At 39.2% G+C, this 22,716-nt stretch overlaps 1 protein-coding gene across 4 annotated transcripts in view; it reads right to left on the reverse strand.

The window, feature by feature from the left end:
* The window catches only part of CCDC91 (coiled-coil domain containing 91), a 124,726-nt gene extending 106,658 nt beyond the window's left edge, over window positions 1-18,068 (reverse strand). For 3 of the 4 annotated variants that reach the window (XM_032688469.1, XM_032688468.1, XM_032688466.1), the window contains exon 1: window positions 17,974-18,068. The gene's annotated coding sequence lies outside the window, so the exon portion shown is untranslated. Of the gene's footprint in view, window positions 1-17,874 lie in introns of all 4 variants that reach the window. The other variant, XM_032688467.1, reaches the window with a different exon arrangement.
* Between the last annotated feature and the right edge of the window lie 4,648 nt (window positions 18,069-22,716).

Genomic DNA, 22,716 nt, shown 5'->3' on the forward strand with positions numbered 1-22,716 from the left:
TTTGGAAGTAATAAAATACTTCGTTAATTCATTCAAAACCCTCCCTAAGAGTCATTAAATGGTACAATTTGACTGTGAATATATGAAGATATCTACAAATAACAATTTTTTTTCAAAGAGAAAAGTCTAACATTTCATAATGAATGAATGGCTCTTTGAGAGAGCTTCAGTAGTCTCAGTCTGTATCTTCCTCTTGGCTTGACAGATACAGTGCTTTGCTATTTATTGCTTCGCTACTTATTGCCTCCCTCTCATAAGAGCTAGATATCAGTTCCAAGCAGTTCATACAAGTGAGCCCTCCAACTGTATGCTTAATTTTTGTACAGTGCTTATTCATGAACACAATCTTTTTACTTAGAAGCAAATAAATAAACGGCACAGAAACACCTACTGTTAAGGATTGGGGAATGCTAGGTAAAAAAGTGGTCTTTCTTCTATAGTTCGTATTTGATAAACTTAAGAAATGGAGGATTTAAAAGTAAAATAGAAGCATCATAGGTATTTGAAATGCATTCCCATCTAAAATACTATTAAGCTTCAAGAATTCAGACTAACAACTGAAATACTTCTGCTTCTCCATTTTTTTCTGTTAATATCCAATGTTACTAAATGTAATTAATTCTTTTTACCTGCAAATCACTGTAATGTGTTTTAACAGAACATTAAAAGAGGTGTCTGTACAAGACAGAAGCTTTACAAGAGCAAAGGCCACCAAGTTCTGCCTCAAGGGAACTTTGTCACAGAACAGGTATGTGAAAATAGAAAGTTCGACACAATCTTAGTAACAGTAAGAGCATCATAGCAACACAATTTAATATAATAACATGTCAAACGAAAACATAAGTCTTTGAATACATGCTCATATGGATGTGTGGTAACTTGTACTAATAAATGTCATTAATGTTATTAAAAGAGCATCCAAGACCTTTCATATTAAGAAGAAATATATTCTTTATAGGAAAAGAAGAATTAGAAAACCCAACTAAACAAAGCACAGGATAATACCAGGGGTTTGGCATGATGCACTGCCTAGGAAAATCTGGTGCTGACTGAATCACTAATGCTAAAAATCAACACCACCAGAAAAAGAATCTTTCCCTTAGTTAAAAAGAAAATAAAATAGTAAAGGTCCAATGATAAAGGATGCTCAGTAGACCTGATAGTAAAATATTATGAAAAAAACTTTTTTTTTCCTTTAACTTGTGTATAGACAGTTCGCAAAAACTGCAAAATGTCAGTTTGTAGCATATTATTCTAACTTCATGTTAAAAATGGTGAGAGGTGACCACAGACACTTCGGGGGAAAAAAACAAACAAACAAACAAAAATTCCAAAAAAACTAGTTGCACATGGTACCTCTATCAAGAAAAACAGGATGTGATAGCAATTACACTCAGTAAAAATATACAGCATTCCTTTATTATTACTGTATGTCTCCTAATGGACAGGAAGACTCACTTTTCCAATTAAGAAAACTCCTCCCCTCACTTCCTCCAAACCCTGAAAGTACAGTAGATCTCATAGGAATATGGTACTAATTTGAGGCAAGAAAAAAAGATATTAAGCTATTTCTCTGAGGTGAGATGATATTATCAAAATTAATAAGAATTATGTCTCAGATTTACAAGCTTTAGTGATTTTATGACTCAGTTGCTAGTCTTGAAACAAAACACCTTAAATAACCATAATAATATTTGTTTCCCATCAATCACCCACTAGAAAATCAGATTCTGTGAAAGTTAAATCCAAAAAATTAAACAAAACATGACTGGTCATTTAAAAAACCCTTCTAATCCTTTGTTCTGCAAGCTCTGGACATACTGTTAGAAGCAGAAAAGACCAGGCATTATCCATCCCATGCAGAAAGAAGAATGCACCATCACTGCACTTTTTTCTCCCTTTACTAATACTTAAAAAGAAGACTTATGACTTTTTGTTCACATATTGAGCAGATTAATTTGTTTTTTTCATACTCTCCTGAAGATATGGTTCAATTCATGGAGAACCAACTCAAGATGTGATTTGAAATGCATTTCCATATGATTCTTATGAAGCAAATTGAAAAGGTTTTACATTGTCCAACTCGCAACTCATAAACAAGTAAAATGAAAATGCTAATGTGCTTTCCAACAGAAAACATTACTGCCAGAATGTCTGTGCACATTACTTTTCTTTTTTTTCTTCTTCATTTTTGGTCTACTCCTAAGCTTGCAGCACAACACTTTCATCACATGACCTTTGACCAAACAGATGTTATCATAATTACATGTCTGCGGCAATAAAAAAACACCAAATATTTACTTCTCACATCTATGCCTTTGTTATACACTGAGGAAGCTGAGAGCAGGGATCCCAGATCAGGCCAGCATGAAAATGGGATTAGGGCTCAACACCTAAATCCTTTTCTTTTAATCAGAACACAATGCTTTAAAATAATTTCTTTCTCCAGGCTGATTCTTTATACCTACTACGCATTTCTAGAATATTCTTCCTCTCTAGTCCTAAAGTTTCTGACAAGGACATGTAAGCACTACCACGCCCATTTCAGAAAGAGGAAGACACTTTCTAAGAGGTCCCAGCAAGTTACCAGCAAGTTACCAGCACCAAATATGTGAGGAGGGCACTGATATCAAGGATATTACACATCAGTTAACAATCAAGAAAAAGTTTTTTCTCATTCAAAAAGAGTTAAACTCCCCACACCCCCAAACAAACAGACAACAAGATACCAGCCAGATTCTCCACCCATTCTATCATCCCTTTAATTTTGTATCCTTCCCCAGCTGGCCTACAGACCCAGGCAGGGAACATGCCAAGCATGCTGTAGAAGCAACAATTTTTTTCCAAGATCTGCACAATTTCTCCTCATTTTTATTATCAGTTACAGTATCATCATATAACAAGGCTTAGCAAGCAGATCCTTCCAGAAATAGGAAAAAAATGCCCATATTCTGCTATGTCATTAAGCAGACATTGATCAACTCCAAAGTGCTGCTGCCTTCTCCAGGAACTGCTCTGTGCAGCAATGATGGCATTGATGGCAAAGTGGGTTCTGGATGAGTAAGAACGTCCATCCCCATATTACAGTACCATGCACACACCCCAAAAGCCTGAAATAATTCATAAAACATACACTGCCTCACGGCTAAGATGCAGAACAAATTGGATGCACAAAGTTTATGAAGGTAAGCACCATACGCCGTCAGGGTGGGCCTAATTCAAAATGCCTCATGTCTTCCCAGTCTAACAGAAACCAATTGTTCCTTCTCCCTTGCAATTTATTCTAAATCACAATTTTTCATACCCTCCAAGACATTTGTTAAACTGGAAATAAATGTATATGACTAACACATATCCATCCTAAAGTATAAAACTGCCATGCATGTAGAATACATTTAAAAGAACAAAATAATAACAAACTGGGGAGGACATTTACTTATTTATATATGCACATAGTGAAACTGGAAATATTTGAGAATGCATGGAATTATTTAAGGTAACAAGGGCCTTATATATTCACAGATCTTAATGGCTTTTGAAACCAGCACTGTTTAAAAAGAACTACTGAAAATTATCCAGAAATCACTATGCAAAAGTATCCCTTCTGGCACTGCTGAGAAAATCAGGAGAACATTCAAGTTTCACAGTGTAAGCTACATGTAGAGTGATATCTTTTAACTACATTAATTACTGTGCAATTACACAGTCCTCAGTCAGCAAAATTCCCAATGAAAGCAACTTTTGCTTGGCTGAAGTCAGCAAGAAAAAACTTGAATATTTGAACAATAACCATTAATACCCTACACTTACACTGAATAGCAATTAAAAATAGCATTTGGCAATTAAAAGTTTCAGGTGATAACTATAATTTTCTGTAGAGACTTTGAGGAAAAAAAATCTATGTGAATGGACAACTTCAGCTGATCCAGTCACCTTCCAAAATATACAATTATTAAAAAAAAAAATCATCTGAAACAATCACATCTTCCGTCACATACGAGTAGTGTGTTAGATTACTCCTATAATCAAATTATTATTGTCTCCAGGACAAATATTGCCAACTGCACAACTTATACAGAAAATTACTATCATAAAACATAAAACTAAATAGGAACAAAGAAAATCCTTCTTTTAATACAAAATGCCAAATTAATTTTAAGAAATCCAAGCCCATTTCATGAGAGCAGCTGCTCAGAAAGAGCCTGGCTTGGTGGCACCAGGATCCTGAACAGGAGGTGCAGTCTGCCTGAAGACTTAGAACTAAATTCAACTCTGTAAACTTTTGGTCTTCTTTCACCCTTCCCTCACTTTTTTATTTACTGCGTGGTTCTATAGTTCAAACCTAATGGAGGAACCAGGACAGGATTAATAAGTAGCCCCTGCTGTAAGAAAGACACTGTCAGTGTTCTGTCCTTACCAGTTACTAACTCCATGTGTTCCAAGGTCATGGAGAGTTAAACCAGGTTAAATGCACATGTGCTCATTTTTTCACGGGATTCAACGCTGATATAAAATTTAAAATTAAAAAATGCTTTTTTAAAAATAAAACCTCTTATTTTTTATCTAGACTTCTAAACTAGGCACTGTAATCAGATCACAGTGCATTTTACACTACGAGGAAATCTGAACAATTTAAGCACAGCTGTTACCAGAAGATGACCGTTTAAAACTAAAATCCATTCTGCTTTTGCAACAACTTTGTTAACTTTTTTCTTTTTTTTAATAAAAAATATTCAAGTATATTAGAAAGAGAATCACTCAGTTTCTGACTGTGTTTTACATATACCATGTAGATCAGCAGTAATAAAAAGTGACTTAATTTTTTTATAACTATTTTTGAGCATTCTCGCTTCTCAGTATTCATCCATTTTACTAAAAACATGTCTTTAATACGGTTCACATCACAAGAACTAGATAAAGTAACCTACTAAATCCTTCCTAAACACAGAATCTTCCCAAATACATTTTGGCACTCTAGCAGGTCAGTATCTTTACCCTTGTAAAAACATTTTGAAACCTTTTACTAATAAGTTCATGTTCTAACAGTGTTCCCTTGGCCCCTTTCAAATGCATGACAAAGGTGGTTTACTCCTAAAAGTGTGCACTGAAAATACTAAGCATTTATACTACATCATTTCTGCCTGCTATAATAAAAAAAGAAAGAAAACCAAACACAAAACAAAACCCAAAAGTCAACTTATTTGTTCAACAGTGCACACAGCACTAGGGCAACATACGTGTATGTACATATATATATATTAAGAGAGAAGCATGCACTTACATTTAGATAGTAAAACAAAAAGGATCTATATATGTATAGCAAAGTCTTCAGGGCATACAGTCAATTTAAATTTAATAGTTTCAAAAAAATAAATGTAATTTGCTAATTTACCTACGTTTTTGAATTTTCAAGCACATTAATTGCTCTCTGTTATCCTTTTAAAGAAAATGTGATTCTTAAACCAATATTGCTCTTTCAACCCCAATAAAGGGCAAGTTGGGCCTCTTTATAAACATTAAAGGCAGTTCATGAATTCATTTATAAGGACAACTTCATCAAATCTCAGGTACCTTTAATATCAATAAAGTTAAATGGCTGTAAGCACCCAATAACTAGAAAAAAATCTATTCCCAAAAATCCTAAAGCAGAAACTATTTTTTATTTTCTAATGACAAAATTAATCTGATCCTGGAGTATAAACATCTCATTTTATCATTCATAATACTAAATTTCTGTAGGAATCATTTCTAAGTGGATTAAACAAAAGTGGTTCTAAACTCGGTTTCTGAGACCCTTTCCACAGTCAATTTACAACGCTGCTGTACATCAGTGCTAATCAAATGTCCAGGAAGAAAATAGAAAAAATAGAGAAAACCCCAAAACCTGAAAAGAAGTAAACCAAACTTTCCCATGAGAAAAAACATGAGAACCCACAAGCAGAACACATCATAGGGCACAAGACTTTACTGAAAACCAAGATTTCTCACACATGTGGAGGGCTGCAATGGATGGCTACAAACTCATCATAAGGGACAGGCACGGCAGGAGAGGTGTTGGGGTAGCCCTGTATGTCAGATTGTCTAGAGCTCCATGATTCTGTGATAGGGTTGAGTGTTTTGGGTAAGAATCAGAGGGAAGGCCAACAAGGCAGATATCCTGGTGGGAGTCTCTTATAGCCCACCCAGCCAGGACAAAGAGGCAGATGAAATACTCTATAAAGGACTGGGAGAAGTCTCACCATCTTGCCGACGTTCTCATGAGGGACTTCAGCTTACCAGGTGTAAGTGGTAAATACTGGAAATATGATGCAGCAGAAAGGAAACAGTCCAGGAGGTTCCTGGAGCATGTGGAAGGGAACTTCCTGACACAACTGGTGAGGGAGCCAATTAGGGAAGACACCCCACTGGACCTGCTGTTCGTGAACAGAGAACTGGTGGGAGATGTGATGGTTGGAGGCACAGCAAGAAATGACAGAGTTCTCAATCCTTGGAGAAGTTAGGAGGGATGCCAGCAGAACTGCCACCATGGGCTTCCTGAGGGCAGGCTTTGGCCTGTTTAGGAGCCTGGTTGACAGAGTCCCTTGGGAGGCAGTCCTAAAGGGTGAAGGAGACCAGGAAGGTTAGACATTTTTCATGAGCAAAATCCTAAAGGCACAGGAAAAGGCCATCCCCGTGTGCCAAAAGATGAGTTGCTGGGGAAGAAGAGCAGCCTGGCTGAACAGGGAGCTTTAACTGGAACTGAGGGGGGAAAAAAGAGAGTTTATAAACTTAGGAAGAAGAGACAGGCCTCAGGAGGACTACAAGGATGTCATGAGGTTCTGCTGGGAGGAATTTAGGAGGACCAAAGCCCAACTAGAACTTAATCTGGCTGCTGCCATAAAAGACAATACAAAAAGGATTTTATAAACACATCAGCAACGAAAGGAGGGCTAAATCTCCATCTTTTATCAGATGCAGGAGGAAACATAGTGACAAGGGATGAGGAAAAGGCTGAGGTGCTTCATGCCTTCTCTGCCCCAGTCTTCAATAGCAAGACTAGTTGTCCTCAGGGTACGCAGCCCCCTCAGGTGGAAGACAGGGAGAGGAAGCAGAATGAAACCCCCACAATCTAAAAGAATGGTCAGTGACCTGCTATGCCACTTAGACACACACGAGTCTATGGGGCTGCATGGGATCCACCTGTGGGTACTGAGGAAGCTGGTGAAAGAGCTCACAGAGCCACTTTCAATCATTTATCAGCAGTACTGGGTAATTATGCTAATTAAGCTTTTAACGTGTTAACTGGACATCAGCAAATGTACCTCCCATCTAAAAATAGGGATGGAAGGGGGGTCTGACCTGATCTCTTTCCGTGACAAGGTGACCCCCTTAGTGGAGGAGGGAAAGGCTGTGGATGTTGTTTACCTGGGCTCTAGTAACATCATTCACACCATTTCCCACAGCATTCTCCTGGAGAAACTGGCTACTCATGGCTTGGACAGGTGCACTCTTTGCTGGGTAAAGGAACTGCCTGGATGGCTGGGCCCAAAATGCTGGTGAATGGAGTGGCTGAGGGAACTGAGAATGCTTAGCCTGGAGAAAAGGAGGCTCAGGGGTGACAACACTCTCTACAACTCCCTGAAAGGAGGCTGTAGCCAGGTAGGGATCAGGCTCTTCTCCCAGGTAAGAAGTGACAGGACAAGAGGAAATGGTCTCAAGTTGCACCAGGGGAGGTTTGTGCTGGATATTAGGGGAAAAAATTATTCTAGAAAAGCATTGTCAAGCACTGACTGCCCAGGGCACTCACCAACCTGGGAGGTATTTAAAAGACATGTAGATGTGGCACTCAGGGACATGGTTTAGTGGTGAACATGGCAGTGCTGGGTTAACAGCTGCACTCAACAAGCTTAGAGGTCTTTTCCAACCCTAACAACTCCATGATTTCAAACTAAGTACAACTGTTCTTCAATCTATGGTTGATCAGGCCAAGGTACTGATTTTTCACTCTGGCAGCTTATAAACTAAAAGCAAGTCGACTGTGGCATACATCACATGGAAACCTCTTCAGAAGCTCATTATTATACTATTTCAGAAGTTGCACCCCATGGAAAGTCCTTTCAAAAGCTTAACTGGCAAATGTATGCTAAAATATTTTGTTTTCCATCTAAAACTACACTAAATTCCAATCCTCAGAGACAGGATTTCCAGTTTATTTCTCTCTATACACACACACTAAGCTCAGGAACGGTAACATAGTAAAGTGTTGTTAAAGTTTTGAGAAAAGCAAGCCTAGCACAAAGAAGTTGACTGTAGATCTCTTTTCCTCAGAAATTTAAAAAAATTCCCAAACATCCCTGTCCTGTGTTCTGCAATAAATGAAACATATTTAAGTAAAAATGTAGGTATTTAATATAAATGGATACTAAAACAAGTCCAAAGTAATACAATTCCAATATTTCTCTCGAGCCCACCTCAAGATAAAAATAAATCAATTCTAGCAGTGTGTTCTGGCAAAGTATTTAATGAGGAAAAATTTCAGCTGTAAAGAACTACAAGACCAAGTTTTGGCAGCAATGCACAGAATACTGGATAGCTTTTACCTTTGTTCACCTTATTCAGAAACCTTAGGGAGACACAGAATGAACTTATATTTACTTATTTACAAGCTAAGAGAAGTTCAAAATCTAGAGCATGTACAGAAAGCTTTGTCAGCAACAAAATGTCTTCATGATATTAAATGACAGGTTTCAAACAGATCAAACTTTTTCTAATTATTTTTTTACATATATTTATTAGTGTCCCTCATTCTATGAAGACGTCAACTGTAGTTAAAATAAGAAAAAATAGTTCTTTCTTATTCTTCTCCTCACAATTTGTTGTCTTTGAAACTAATTTACAGCCAAATACTACTCTAAATAAAAGGCTCTCTCATTGGCATCATGGTTCAAAACCACCTTCTTATTTACCAAACAGCCAATGCTGTGCAAGACATTACTGTAGCAAAAACAAAAGTAAATACAATTAGGAACAAGCACCGCATACAAGTTGTCTACTGTCTTCTTTGGCTCTGAAACATTATAAAATAAACCATTCCATAGGACCTCTAACAGAAAGCAGGACAGGAGTGGCTTAAGAGTGAATTTAGCATTTATTTTTACTTATCAAGGGGATCTATACATATTTACATAGACATCAAGGCAATTTCAAAAGTGTATTGTTAATCTGGGCTTCTAAATCAATGTTCAAAACACTTCAGTTTTGGTTTAGCAGTTCTGCACTTTAATCTAAGTTTTCCACTGCAAACTAAGTTAAGGACTTGCTATCATATGAATGACCACTAAATAACCTCTAGGTACAAATTATCTCAGACGGTTTTCAGAATATTAACAGAAAATCACAGTCAGTGTTCTTTTCCACTGTATAAAAAGCTGCCTTTTTGCAGGCCTGGAAGAGAAAAGAATTGACTAGCAATGAATAAGTACTATTTTTATGTCCCCTATTTGAAGTTCAAATTTGGTCCCTCAGCTATCTACAACAACCTGGCATCACAAAACCATTTCCAAATCTTTGGAAGTTTTGTATTTTGAATCTTCAAATTTAATGCTGAATTACTTCAGTAGAATAAAAACCCAAGAAAAGGAGAAAAAAAAAATTACTTATGAAATTCTAATTTTAAGGCTAGTAACATTGTTACAGAGAATCCTTTCATAATCTTGTCTATTGAGCGCAAACTGTTTATGAGTTGCTAGAAGGCATGGTTAGTTTCTGCTTCTCAGATGAATGGGGTTTGTTCAGTTTATTTTTTAAATGCTAAACTACTTTCAAGGTGAGGTTAAGCAACCTGCTTCACTGTAGGGAATTATATTCACTTTTTGCAGTTGATTTAAGAGTAGCCACCATTAACCAAACATGGACTGCTGCTGTTTAAAGAATAGAAAGGCATAAAACACATTTCAAAGGGGTACCAACTGCCCTCATACTTTTCTTTGATCCGTGTTTGACGACACAGGATCTTTATCTTATTGAAAAAGTCATTAAAAAAAATAAGCTGTCAATAGTGAGTATATTTTCTAAATTCATCTTAGCAAACACTTCTCTAAAGTCAGTCTGTAATTCCCCTAGAAGTGAAGCATAGAAAGTTTTCCTCGCCACACAGAAGACTGGCATTTTTATAACAGGACTGTCATTGGCCACAAATTCCTACCACACCAGAGATCAAATCCTTTCCATTTTTTTACTACTATTCACACAGTAATTGCAAATCTAATATGGAAAAGGAATGAAAACTGACTTCCAAAGATCTGAGGGAAAAACACTGCCCTTCTGAAATCCAGATGTTCCAAACAAGGGGTAATGAACCAAACAAGACAAAATATACACTTACAAGAAAATAAAGAACGGTCTCAACAACAGATACAACCCAATCTGGAAATCTAGTTATAAAATCATAGTATAATCTGTTCTCAGTTTATGCATAAAGTATTTGTTTATATTGTTTAACTTATATTTAACTATTTTCTTTACATTTAACCATTTTCTTTATATTTACACCAGCAAATAATTCATTCTATTCCATAAAAAGAGAACTTCTATTTGATTGAGAGATATTTATACCTTCTGCAGCAACATTTATCTGATTTTTAATATTGTGAACATTTTCATTACAACCATATTATAAAAACTTGATGAGCATCAAAAATAGAAAAAAATAAACTTAAAAAACAAAGTCTCTCAGAACAACTTCAGTCATGGAATCATAGAATGGTTTGGGTTGGAAGGGACCTTAAAGATCATCTCTTTCCAACCCCCTGCCATGGACAGGGACACCTTCTGCTATCCCAGGTTGCTCAGAGCCCCATCCAGCCTGGCCTTGGGCACTTTCAGGGATGGGGCAGCCACAGCTTCTCTGGGCAAACTGTGCCAGAGCCTCCCCACCCTCACAGGGAAGAATTTCTTCCTAATATCCAATCTAAACCTGCTCTCTGTCAGTGTGAAGTCATTCCCCTTTGTTCTGTCACTCCAGGCCCTTGCAAATAGTCTCTCTCTGTCTTCCTTTTGGGCTCCCTTCAGGCACTGGAAGGTCACAATTAGGTCACCCTGAAGCCTTCTCTTTTCCGGGATGAACAATCTCAATTCTCTCAGCCTTTCCTCAATGATGATATGATCCTACTAATGCTTTCTTGTATCTCCACAGGCAGTTAAAAGCAAATTACAGTCCATATCCTGCTTCTCTATAACATGAGTGGTCCTGTAAGTTTTAACGAAACAGTCAACTGGTGAAACGTTTTTAAATTTACTTTTTTTTTTTTTTACGTTTAGTTAAAAAAATATAAAATTTAATAAAAAATAATAAAAAATTTACATTTTTTGATTTAACATTTCATTACTTCATTAGTAGTAACATTAATGATACATAAACACATTAGCAAAGCATACTGGGAACACTGACAGAAAGTGCATATTCTACACTAACAAACTGAAAACTGAGATCCACCAGTCTCAGGAAACAACTACTGACTCTGTGGGACTCCACAACCCATTTCTAAAATGGAGTCAGCTTATCTCAGAATGTATTTGTGTGGGAGGAAAAAAAAAAATTGCCTCCATTAAATTTTACCTAATGCTTTACCCTATAGCTTGAATCAAACTGGGATCAGTTTATATAATCATGTACTGCAGAATTGTGTTGACTTCATGTTACCATTCCGTTAAATGCTGACCTAAAAGCCAAAAGAAAGCCCACTTATCCATTGAAATTTCCAAAGCTTTCATCAGCACTGCAGCAGACACGTCTCATGTGGATGGAGAATTCAGAAGCCCAATTCTTCATTTGTGGGAGGCACCTACATGCCATAATCTTGAAGAATATGCTTTGCCCAACAAAGGCATAGGGCAACCCCTGAGCAGTTTCCAGAACTTTAAAAGTAGTTGTTCCTGACAGAGAGACCCCCTTGTACATAACTAAAAGCCCTCAGCAGGGAGGGCAGAAAGCAAGTACCTATTCTGGATATGTAACAACAGATGAAGCATCTCTAAACCTGCCCATCTTCTTACATATTTCTTCTGCCATCACTCAGTTTGCCCAAAAGGACATGTGCAACAGCAAGTACATCTACAGCAGTTATTTTCTTGAAAACAGCTTAGGGCAAGTATCTGTCAACCCTTTCAGCTCATACTTATTCAGTGTCCTCACCTACAGCTGCATCTCTTCTCCAGAGTGTTCATAGAACAGAATAATTACAGCAAGAAGGGACGCACAACAATCATCTGGTCCAACTGTCTGAGCCCTGAAGGGCTCAGAAAAAGTTAGAGCACATGAAGGGCATTGTCTAAACGCCTCTGGAACACTGACAGGCCCAAGGCATTGACCACCTCTCTGGGAGCCTGTTCCAGTGTCTGACCACCCTCTCAGTACAGAAATGCTTCCTAATGTTCATTCTAAAACTCCCCTGATGCAGCTTAGAGCCATTCCCACACATCCTGTCACTGGATATCCTGGAGAAGAGACCAGCACCACTTTCCCCATTTTTCCGCCTCAGGAAGATGTGGAGAGCAAGGAGGGCACCCCTCAGCCTCCCCTTCTCCAGAGTGGACAAACCCAAAGTCCCTGGCTGCTCCTCATAGCACATGCCTTTCAGCTCATAATGATCATACTGAAATAAATACAAAATTTTCACTCCATTTTCATACATATTTATTGTTACTTGAATGAGATGACTGCAAACTGTGTATTTTTCTGCTTTTATTCAGATTAAAAGACTACAATGCCTTGGTATGGCTGTGCTGTCACACAAGAGCTCTCAAGAATGCAATACTTCATAATCAGAGTACAATTTCTTCAATATATACAAAACCTGAAACACAACCAGTCAGCATATTCAAACATTGATAGTGATGCCGCTGTGAATTGCTTTTCTAGAAAAAACATAGCACATTAAACCCCTTTGTTGGAGTAAAATCAACAGCTCTAGTAACAGATCCAAGGCTACAATTACTACTGGAATAATTTGAGTTTGGATGTTTTGTACCTTAACATGTGCTTGCACACCCTATATCCTTACTCTCCAAAGGAAATAGTTTTAAATGCTGTCAGCCCTTAGTGCCAGATTCCAGCTGTATTCCATGGATTACAAATAATCCACCCTTCTGTACAGATTGCTTTGTCCTGTACACATCTGCTACAGCCTTATAATCCAAAGGAAAGATGAATAGAAGCAAAAGTCAAAATTTGGAACCACCCTTTAAACCAGCATAATTATTTTAATTACTTTTTTCCTAAAACAAACAAACAAAAAGGCCCAACCACTTCTGTTGCATAGTCACCTAAAATCAGTTTTTATATATGCACAAAAATTTGCCATCTTTTCTAAAAGGGCTGCACTAAAATGAGAGACAATATTCCTGGAGTCTATCTGAAGGTGGAAAAATTGGTCAAGACTTGACCAACATTTCACTGCAACTGCAAACGTACCTAACTAGTTAATATTTGAATATTATGGTCAGATAGGGAGATTCACAAAGATTAGGTAAAACATTCAAATTTGGTTCTTTGGTCAAGAAAAGTGCTAAAGAGGTGAAAACTATTACCAGAGTTGCTAGTGGGAACCCTAAAAATCAGAATTTAGCCTTATATAATTTTCAGTAAGTGAGGGTTTTTAAAGACCTCAGAATTCCATAAAATGCCTGAGACTTTAGATCTTTTTATTGGTACTATTAGCACTATAGTTTAGACATACTTGATTTTCTTAAAACTTTGTGCAAATGTAATAGAAGAGACATTTTATACTGACTAGAATCAACAACTTAAACTCATGTCATTTCCCAGTTCTTCTCTGAAAGATACACAAAACCTGAATTTTTATCACTTCAATGACAAATAGCAAAACCTGCTTTTCTTTTATTGGCATTATACAGGTAGGATAAATATTTCTCTTTCTGAGGATTCAAAATGGCTTTATAAATATTATGCCCATTTATCTAGCTCTGATTCAAAGGATTGGAAAGTTTACTAGACAGTGTCTGTAACAATGTGATCACAGGAACTATTAGTGTCATGTATGCAAACAAACTTAAGGCAGACACAGATGTCACATCCAGGTGCTGGAAAACCGCAGAAGAGTTCAATGAAAATGACATCCCTAAAAATATCTTTAGAAATATCAATCACCACTTGTACATGTAAAGTAAAAAAATCAATTCACTTTTTTCTTAATTCGAAAGGTCCTCTGTGATTGCTTAGAAAGAAATTTATGGGTAATTCTGCTTCTTCTAGCATACTCTATGATGGAATTTACATTTTTAATGGTTTAATGGTTTCATTGAAAGATTGGACAGAACTCCCAGAATTCATTTAATTCTCATCTGTAAAAGTAGCACCACTTTTGGAGACTCAGGTCTGGAGAGCAGGTATCTTTGCTTAAGGGATGCAAAGGGATAAGGGAAGACTGGGGTTGCAATAGGACTTATCAGAAAAGCTAAATCCATCCCTCAAATTTAAGGTATTTAATTTTACTAACACAAGCAAGGATTATTTCCACATAAATCTTAAGTTCTTAGAAGTACAAGAGAGACAAAACAGAAAAACAACCCCTGCACTTTGAATTTCTGGTGCATTTTTACAATTATAAATATCACAGTAACAAAGTAATGAAGGGTAGGGTGATAAAATACGTCTGAAAGTTACCCTGCAACACTTAGATAATCTGCCACTTACACTGCACTTAAATGTCTTAAGTGTCTAATGTTTTTAGTCTGCATGACTTAAAATTTAGTCTGCAGCCCGAAACCTCAAGTGTGCTGGGGGAAAAGCCCAACACAGAAGAAAAAACATAGCTGAAAACATATCAAGATTGGTTTAAGAAGATTTTTTTTTTCCCTTCATTATTATGATCAAATCAGTTTTACATAAGCAGAAAGAACTTTCTTGTAAAGGGCATTCAAGCATCAAACATTGCACAACTGGACAACAGCAGATTACAAAACACACCCAAGCATATCAGACACAAACCTTGTGTACCTGGATGGACTCAAATGAACATGGACAAGAAGGTGGTGTGAACCTCACATTTAAAGGTTCACGAAAAGCTTGTTTCCATCATACCACAAACATTTTTCCATTTGGTGTTGCAAGCTTTCCTGGAAGTTGGGGTTTCAGTAAGCCAGGAGGAACCCAGCCAACTGCTCAGATAGACACCATACTTAGATGTCTCAGCAGTTCTGTAAACATTTGGAGAATGCCAGTTATTGCCCTTAAGATTGCAATTCGATTGTTCCTCTGGACCAGAAATATGCTTTCCAGCATATTTTGGAAACATATTTTGGCACTTCCAAATCAATGTAGCTATCATCAGCCTGACACCACAGAAACAGCCAACAGTGTCTAGGCAGCAATATTCTTCACCAAACTCTCGCAGTAGTTGTGTCACTTGGAAAGAAACATGAAGTTGGCCTGACAGTCCCTGGTGTCAAAGACATGTAGAAAACAGTGAAGGAGCCTGTAGTTAATATAAAGAACTTGAACTGAATTGAGAGTTCTAGTGAGGCCTGGACTGATCAATGTCTCCAAATCACGGAATCAGAGAATATCCTGAGTTGGAAAAGACCCACAAGGATCATCAAGTCCAGCTCCTGAGTCTCCACAGGACCATCCCCAACAATCCCACCATGTGCCTGAGAGTATTGTTCAAACACTCCTTTAGCTCTGTCAGCCTTGGTGCTGTGACCACTGCCCTGGGGAGCCTGTTCAGTGCCCAACCACCCTCTGGGGGAAGAACCTTTTTCTAATATCCAACTTAAACCTCCCCTGACCCAACTTCAGGCCATTCCCTCATGTTCTGTCACTGGTCCCCACAGACCAGAGATCAGTGCCTGCCCCTCCACTTCCCCTCAGGAGGAAGTTGTAACTGCAGTGAGGTCTCCCCTCAGTCTCCTCCAGCTGAACAGACCAAGTGCCCTCAGCTGCTCCTCACACGGCTTCCCCTCAAGGGCCTTGAAGAAGTTTATGTATGACCATGACAGAAGCAAATGTGTCCCCAGGTATGCTCAGTTTTCAATAATTCTATGTAGAATGAAACTTGAAGGAAGCCTTAAACTTAACTATAGCAATGATCAGTTAACGATTTGGATAAAAACATATCCAAAGGTGACGGATCCTATTTTGATGCTCGTTGTCTCAACGTGGTGTGTACACAATCCACCTACCTCCTCAACTCAGCTACAGTAAGACACCCTCTCAGCTTTATGGTAATGTCCCAGGCTAACAGCAGAAGGCATTATTGGTGCAGTTCTTCACAAAGACGTACTGAGGCACAGAGGACATAGATTAATCTCCTAGTCTCCTCTATTTAATTGTCTCCCTTTCAAAATAGCACCAGACTCTCAAGAATCTCTTTAGGAGGTTCTGAAAAAGGCTCTGGGATTATCTACTATCCATTGAGCATTCAGGCATCACCTGTTTGAACAGTACTGTGATTTTGTTATTTCAAGTCCTACCAGCAGGAAGACCACCACTGCACTTAACAGACATTGTCTGTCCTGCAAACTGTGAGAACGGTCAGCAGACCATTAGGGACTGAGGAACTGACAGTAAAGTATTTACAACAGCACCACCATTTACTTTAGACATTCAATCCATGGATGTGGAGGTACTCAGAACAAAGTCACACGTTTTAAAAATGTACATGGAAGAGCAGAAAGAAAAACAGCCAGAAAGCAAAATGACCAGAAAGCAACGAGAGCAAAAATAATTAAGCAAGTCTATTGAGAGAGGTGTTCAAGCACTGTGACAAAAACTACCCAAAGCTCCATTAAAATACTGCAGTGAGGTGTCAAAAGATGCACTCACAATGTGCAGTTCATAGGCAAAAAAGGAATTGCTAAGATAGGAAAGGAAAATTGCTTATAAACTGTAGGGTCCTGAGAAGAACCAAAGCTGCAGTAAGAGTTCAAGAGTATCCCACTGAAGCCTCTCCTCAGGTGCCGAGGGATCAGGAAGACACAGTCCACCCTACCATACATATCAGAAGCCTCAAAAATTAATCTGTTTAAAGACCAGATTTGTAGAAAGTGTTTTAGATGCCTGAAGATTCAGAGAGATCTTCAGGAATACTTCAACACCTAACTTCATTTATAGTAACAGATATTAGGCACCTCTGAAAAATCAGACTAGATAGTTCGCCACAATGATTCTGGACAATGTTTGAAAACTTGGCCATGTACAATTCAGTCTTGGAAAGTGAAGAAACAGAGAACTCACAGCCAGGACTTCCCGACCTCTGGGCTAGAGAACTAATCACAGGGTTCGTCTTCCTGTTGACAGGGATACCAGTTTTCTGGTGCAGGGAAAGCAGGCAGGCCCCTGCTACTCCTCTAAACTACTTCTAAAATCCCCTTTTGCAGTGACCCTTACGCCAGATCACTAAGAACAACCACCACCGCACATGGGTATCTGTGCTGGCTTGGAGGAGTCAGGCAAGTGAAGGCAGGTGGAGGCAGGTGGAGGAGGATGAAGGTAAAGCCAGGGGAAAGCAGGTGAAGGCAGACGGCAGGGGGAGGCAGGTGGAGGCAAGTGAAGGCAAGTGAAGGAGGGGGAAGCAGGTGATGGCAGGTGAAGGCAGAGGAAGGCAGGTGAAAGAGGGGGAGGTAGGTGATGGCAGGGGAAGGCAGGTGGAGGCAGGTGAAGTCGGACCTGGCCGGGATCACCACCCGCACCCCCTCTCCGGCCGGGCTGTAGCGCCCGCTGCACGCCCCCAGCTCCGTTCCCGCATCCCCGGGGCGGGCAGGGCGGGGATCCCGCCGGGAGCAGCGCCTGCCCCGGTCCGGGCTGCCGGGCGGCCCCTGCGGAGGCGACGGGGGGCGATTCCCGCTGCCCCTCCCGGCGGTCCCGGCGCTCCTCACCCGGATGTGCATTCGCGCCGCTCCCCGCCCGCCTCCCGAGCCGGGGTCACCTTGGTGCCTTCGAGCTGAATTGGCTGTCCCCGGGATGGATTTTCTCACCTTCTGTAAACGTAACCGATGTCGTCAGATAACTTCTACAATAGGAGTTGCTTAATGAAGGAAAGAACCTTGTGTTTCGGGCATTGCGTAAGATTACATCACCCAAATAAATATGCATTAGGTAGGCGGGGAATACGTATTAGATAGGCGGGATTATGTGAATTTCACTGGATAAGTGGTGCAACTTTTTACCCGTTGACGTGCTTGAGCTGGGGAAACCTTCACCTTGCACGCTGGGCAGAATAAATAATGTCTCTTTTCTAAACTAGACTCTGTTTCCGTGTTTTGAGAGCTCCTAAAATCGGCAACAACCTCCGCACCCCGGCGCAGGGTCGCGGGGAAGGGCTGCTCGTCCCCGGCCGGGTCGGGGCCGCCCCCGCTCCTCATTGTCCCGTCCAGGGACAGCCAAGGAAACCCGACGCCGCTGGAATCACCGCCTGGCGCCGGTGTCGGAGCAGCCCCGGCCCTGGATGGAACCTTTGCCCCTTTGGTTCTCGGGCGGTGGTTGCTCACCCAGCCTGGCCTTAGGCTCGGTGCCTGGCACGCAGCGGTCAGTGCGGGCAGCACCGGCTGCCTGCCTTCCGTGTCATCCTGGAAAACAGTCACAGAATCCGTAGGGTTGGAAGGGACCTCTGGATATTGTTTTGTCCAAACCCCCCTGCCAAGGCAGGGTCACCTGGAGCAGGTGACACAGGAACGCGTCCAGGTGGTTTTTGAATGTCTCCAGAGAGGCAGAACCCGTGCCCTCCCTGGGAAGCTGGCCAGTGCTCTGCCACCCTCAATGTAAAGAAGTTGAGATAAAACGTCCTGTGCTTTAGCTTATGGCTACTGCTCCTTGTCCTGCCGCTGGGCACAACTGAAGGGAATCTGGCACCATCCTCTTGGTACCTGCCTTTGAGACATTTATATGCATTAGTGAGATCCTCTCTCAGCCTTTAGACTAACCAGGCCCAGCTCCCACAGTCTTTCCTCATTAGAGTAGTGCTCCAGACCCCTTATTATCTTTGTGACCCTTTGTTGACCCTCTCCAGTAGCTCCATGTCTTTCTTGTACTGAGAAATATTGAAACAAATCAGGAGCAGGCTGGGCAGTGAAGATCACCCCAGCCCCGGGGCTGGGCAGGAGGAGATAAGCCTTTGTGTCCTCTGAGCAGTTGCTGCAAAGTGCTGAGAGGTCATGGCATAAAGTGGCCAAAATAAGGGGAAGCAACCAAGTCATGAATGACACACCACACTGGGATGAACCGGGGAAACAACTGGTTCATTTCACTACTGAATCTGTCTTGTGAACAGAACGCTGTCATACCTAACAGAATACTTACTTAATGAGCAGTACACTAAAAGGCATAGAATGAAAAAAGTTTAGAATTATGGTGCTGGAACAGTATCCTGCAGCAATTTTCGTATTCCATACTTTGTGAAGAAACTTAAGATCACAGGATGACAGAATCACAGAATGGTTTGGGTTGGAAGGGACTTCAAAGATCATCCAGTTCCAACCCCCTACCATGGACAGGGACACCTTTCGCTAGACCAGGTTGCTCAGGGTCCCATCCAATCTAGTCTCAAACATTTCCAGGGATGGGAAATCCACAGCTTCTCTGGGCAACCTGTGCCAGTGCCTCACCAAAATATTAGTAAAAAATAAAAAGATATGATGACGTAGGCTCTGTGTCCCATTACATCTGACTGCAGAGTTCCCAAAATTGCTATAGAATGTGATTTTTTTCATAATAACATCCATCCTTATATCTTTTTCCAAGCTATGCTATGCAAAAAAAAAAAAAAAAAAAGAACCAAAACTTGTGCCTAGACATTACGAAATTTGGCAGTTTGATGGAAGTTTCTGAAATATTCATCCTCAGCAACCAAAAACAATTAAGGGCTTGTCTTCTGCATTAGTTAATCTTCTACTGAAGTATTATCCCAGCTAAAGACCATTATATAGGTCAACCAGATGGTAGAATTTCTTCTTGGTTGTAAAAGGGGAAAAAAATCTCACTAAGAAAAACTTTTCAATGTTTTATATTAATAATGTCATTAATAATAATTCAAGAAGTTCTATAAAGTTTTAGTCAGTAGTTATCTGGTTGGTTTCTGTAATACTGAAAGTGATCCTTCAGATTCTCAGAACTTCAGAAGATTCTTTCTGAGATGGTTTTCAAACACACTCTGAGGCCAGAGGACCTGCTCTCATTTTGTCACTAGACGAAAGATTTCACTTTTTTGACTATCAAGATATTATTCACTTTGTACAGATTAATGCAAATTTCTCTTACTGAACGCAGTAATCCTAAAGTATGTTACATTTATAGTCAATGTATTCTGTTTTTCAACTCTGTAATGTGTTCCTTTTTTATTTTAGAGTTTGCTATACTGTTTTTGCAGAAGGAATAAATGTTTTCTGGGCAAAAAGCCAAGAAAAAGTAGCTCTTACCAAGCTAAATTAGGTAATTACAATTTCACTACTGTGTCTTTAAAGCTCAGCTGTGTCTTTTGGGTTGTGAGAATTAGTATATAATACGCCTAACTTTACACTTTTCTTCATATATAAAGGAAAACGTCCCCTCAAGATGCAGACCCATCTAAATACCCCATTTTCTCCATTTTGAAGTGAAAGTAGATGCATTTATTATTATTATTATTTCTGAGTTTAATGTTTTATAGTGGCAATTATCAGACTTCTCTTACTTTTTCTGTGTCAGAATTTGGTAGGTGAGAAAAAAATAAAAACAATTCTGTTTTGATTTTCCACGAAAACAATTGCATTAATTTTGTATCTCAGCACTTTTCAATGCTGTTTTAGTGACAGGTAATAGGTATCAATGAAAGACGACATAGAGTTACTCTATCCTTAATTCATGTATCAGCAGCATGAGAGCAAAGTGTCTGTGCTATACTAAAACAGTTCCAGAAAGAATCCAAATATTAAGGATTTTCATGTACAATAATGTTTAGCTTGTCCAAAAATCAGTTCCAACATCTCTTCTGCACAATTTAGATTTTTGTAACACAGACCTCTATCTCTGGTTGGGTTTTTTTGCTTGATTGGTTTTTTTAAGCCTATAATTTTCTAAATATCTGTATTTTTGGTTTCCTTGGGGTCTGATGTGGTTTTGTTTTGGTAATCATCTTCCCTGCAGAGTTGCCACACTGTAGCCCTTGAAATAAGCTGCTGGTGGTGAATCTACTTTGACTTTTCTTCAGCTGACCTGTCGCAAGGCCCACATCAGTTCACTTTGAAAATCTACCTGGGTAATGCTCCTTATATTTTGAGAGTATTTCCTACTGTTCTGCACCCCAATTAAATAGACCTAAATTTTCTTACTAACTACAACATTTTCTTGGTAACGTTGCAGGTCATTGAATGCCCCAATTTGAACTGACCATCTCTATAAATTAGTGATATTTTTCCAAAGCAGAACTGATTCTTGACAGCCACCATATTGAAAAACTAAAAGGTAAAGAAACAAACAAAACCAGAAAAATTTGTCTCTCTCAGACTCATTCCTTGAAGCCTGAGTTTGACAATTTAATAAGTGTAAATTCGGCAAGTAAAGAAAAAGTAGTAGGAGGAAACACATTGCACACTGATTGCAACTTTTAAAAGGCATTGGGAAGAAGAAACTGTATGGGAGGTTTGTATTTTGACTTAAGCTTGAATGTTACAATTAGCAAAAGATTGATTGTTTTTGTTTGGTAGCTGTACTCAACTTCAAGCTATGTTCCTCTCTAGAGCTTTATGAATTATGAAAAAGACCTTTCATAATACTTCGATTACTGAAAAACAGAAGGCCTAGTATAATTGCACCCAGAATAGTTTGAACCAATTTAAGACCAAAAAACTTTTTAATTTGGGCTGAATGTTATTGTTATGTCTCCTAGAGAGCAAAGTTTATAGAGATTCCTGTCAGTTCTGGAACTTTTTTGAAATTCTTTCAGCCTCACATGGCAGCATTGTGTGGTGATAAATAGATGGGTAATACCTCCCTTCAGTCGAGCAGTTTGTGTGGTATGAAGCCAGTCATATTTGTGGGTCTTCCAGAGGAAACAATGGTTGTAATGCTGTTGGACTGGGGGGCTTTTTTAAAATCTTAGTGGAGAAATAAGAAACACTGCTGAACAAGCATGATTTATAAAGTAGATATGGATTGATTTACCATTATTAAATGCTATAATTAACCTAAATAGCTGACTTCCTTACTGAAGGAAATTGGTAATATAACACAGCAAAATGAAGCATTCACTTTTCTTATGCTGAAGCAGATTGAAATAATGGGACATAGGACAGTAAGATTCTTAATGTGAAAGATTAGCACTGGTTTTTTCAAATACAGTCAAGGCTTATAGCATCTAAAGTCGTTATGACCTGTTGTTTGGTAATCCAAAGGAAAGAATGGACCAAGTTCAGCTTGTTACCACACTACCATTTCCATAATGAGGACCAATCTACACTCATTCTTGTGGTTGTTATTAGGAGCAAGATTCAAAAGAATGGACAGGAGAAAAAAAACTGTGTCAATACTGAAAGTAGCCATGTGTAGAACAATTGAGTCTGTTTCATTACCTTAAATCTCTGATTTCTGCCATATTAAGGTCACTACTGGCATTGCCACCTACTTCAGTCCTCACTTGTATTACCACAATTGGCAATAAAGCATATTTGTTGCTAGACTACAATCTGCCTACTTAGAAAAATTCTACCACCTTTTTCCACCACTAAAAAGCATACTACACTCGTTTG

Source organism: Chiroxiphia lanceolata, chromosome 5, assembly GCF_009829145.1.
Source record: "Chiroxiphia lanceolata isolate bChiLan1 chromosome 5, bChiLan1.pri, whole genome shotgun sequence".
NCBI lineage: Eukaryota > Metazoa > Chordata > Aves > Passeriformes > Pipridae > Chiroxiphia > Chiroxiphia lanceolata.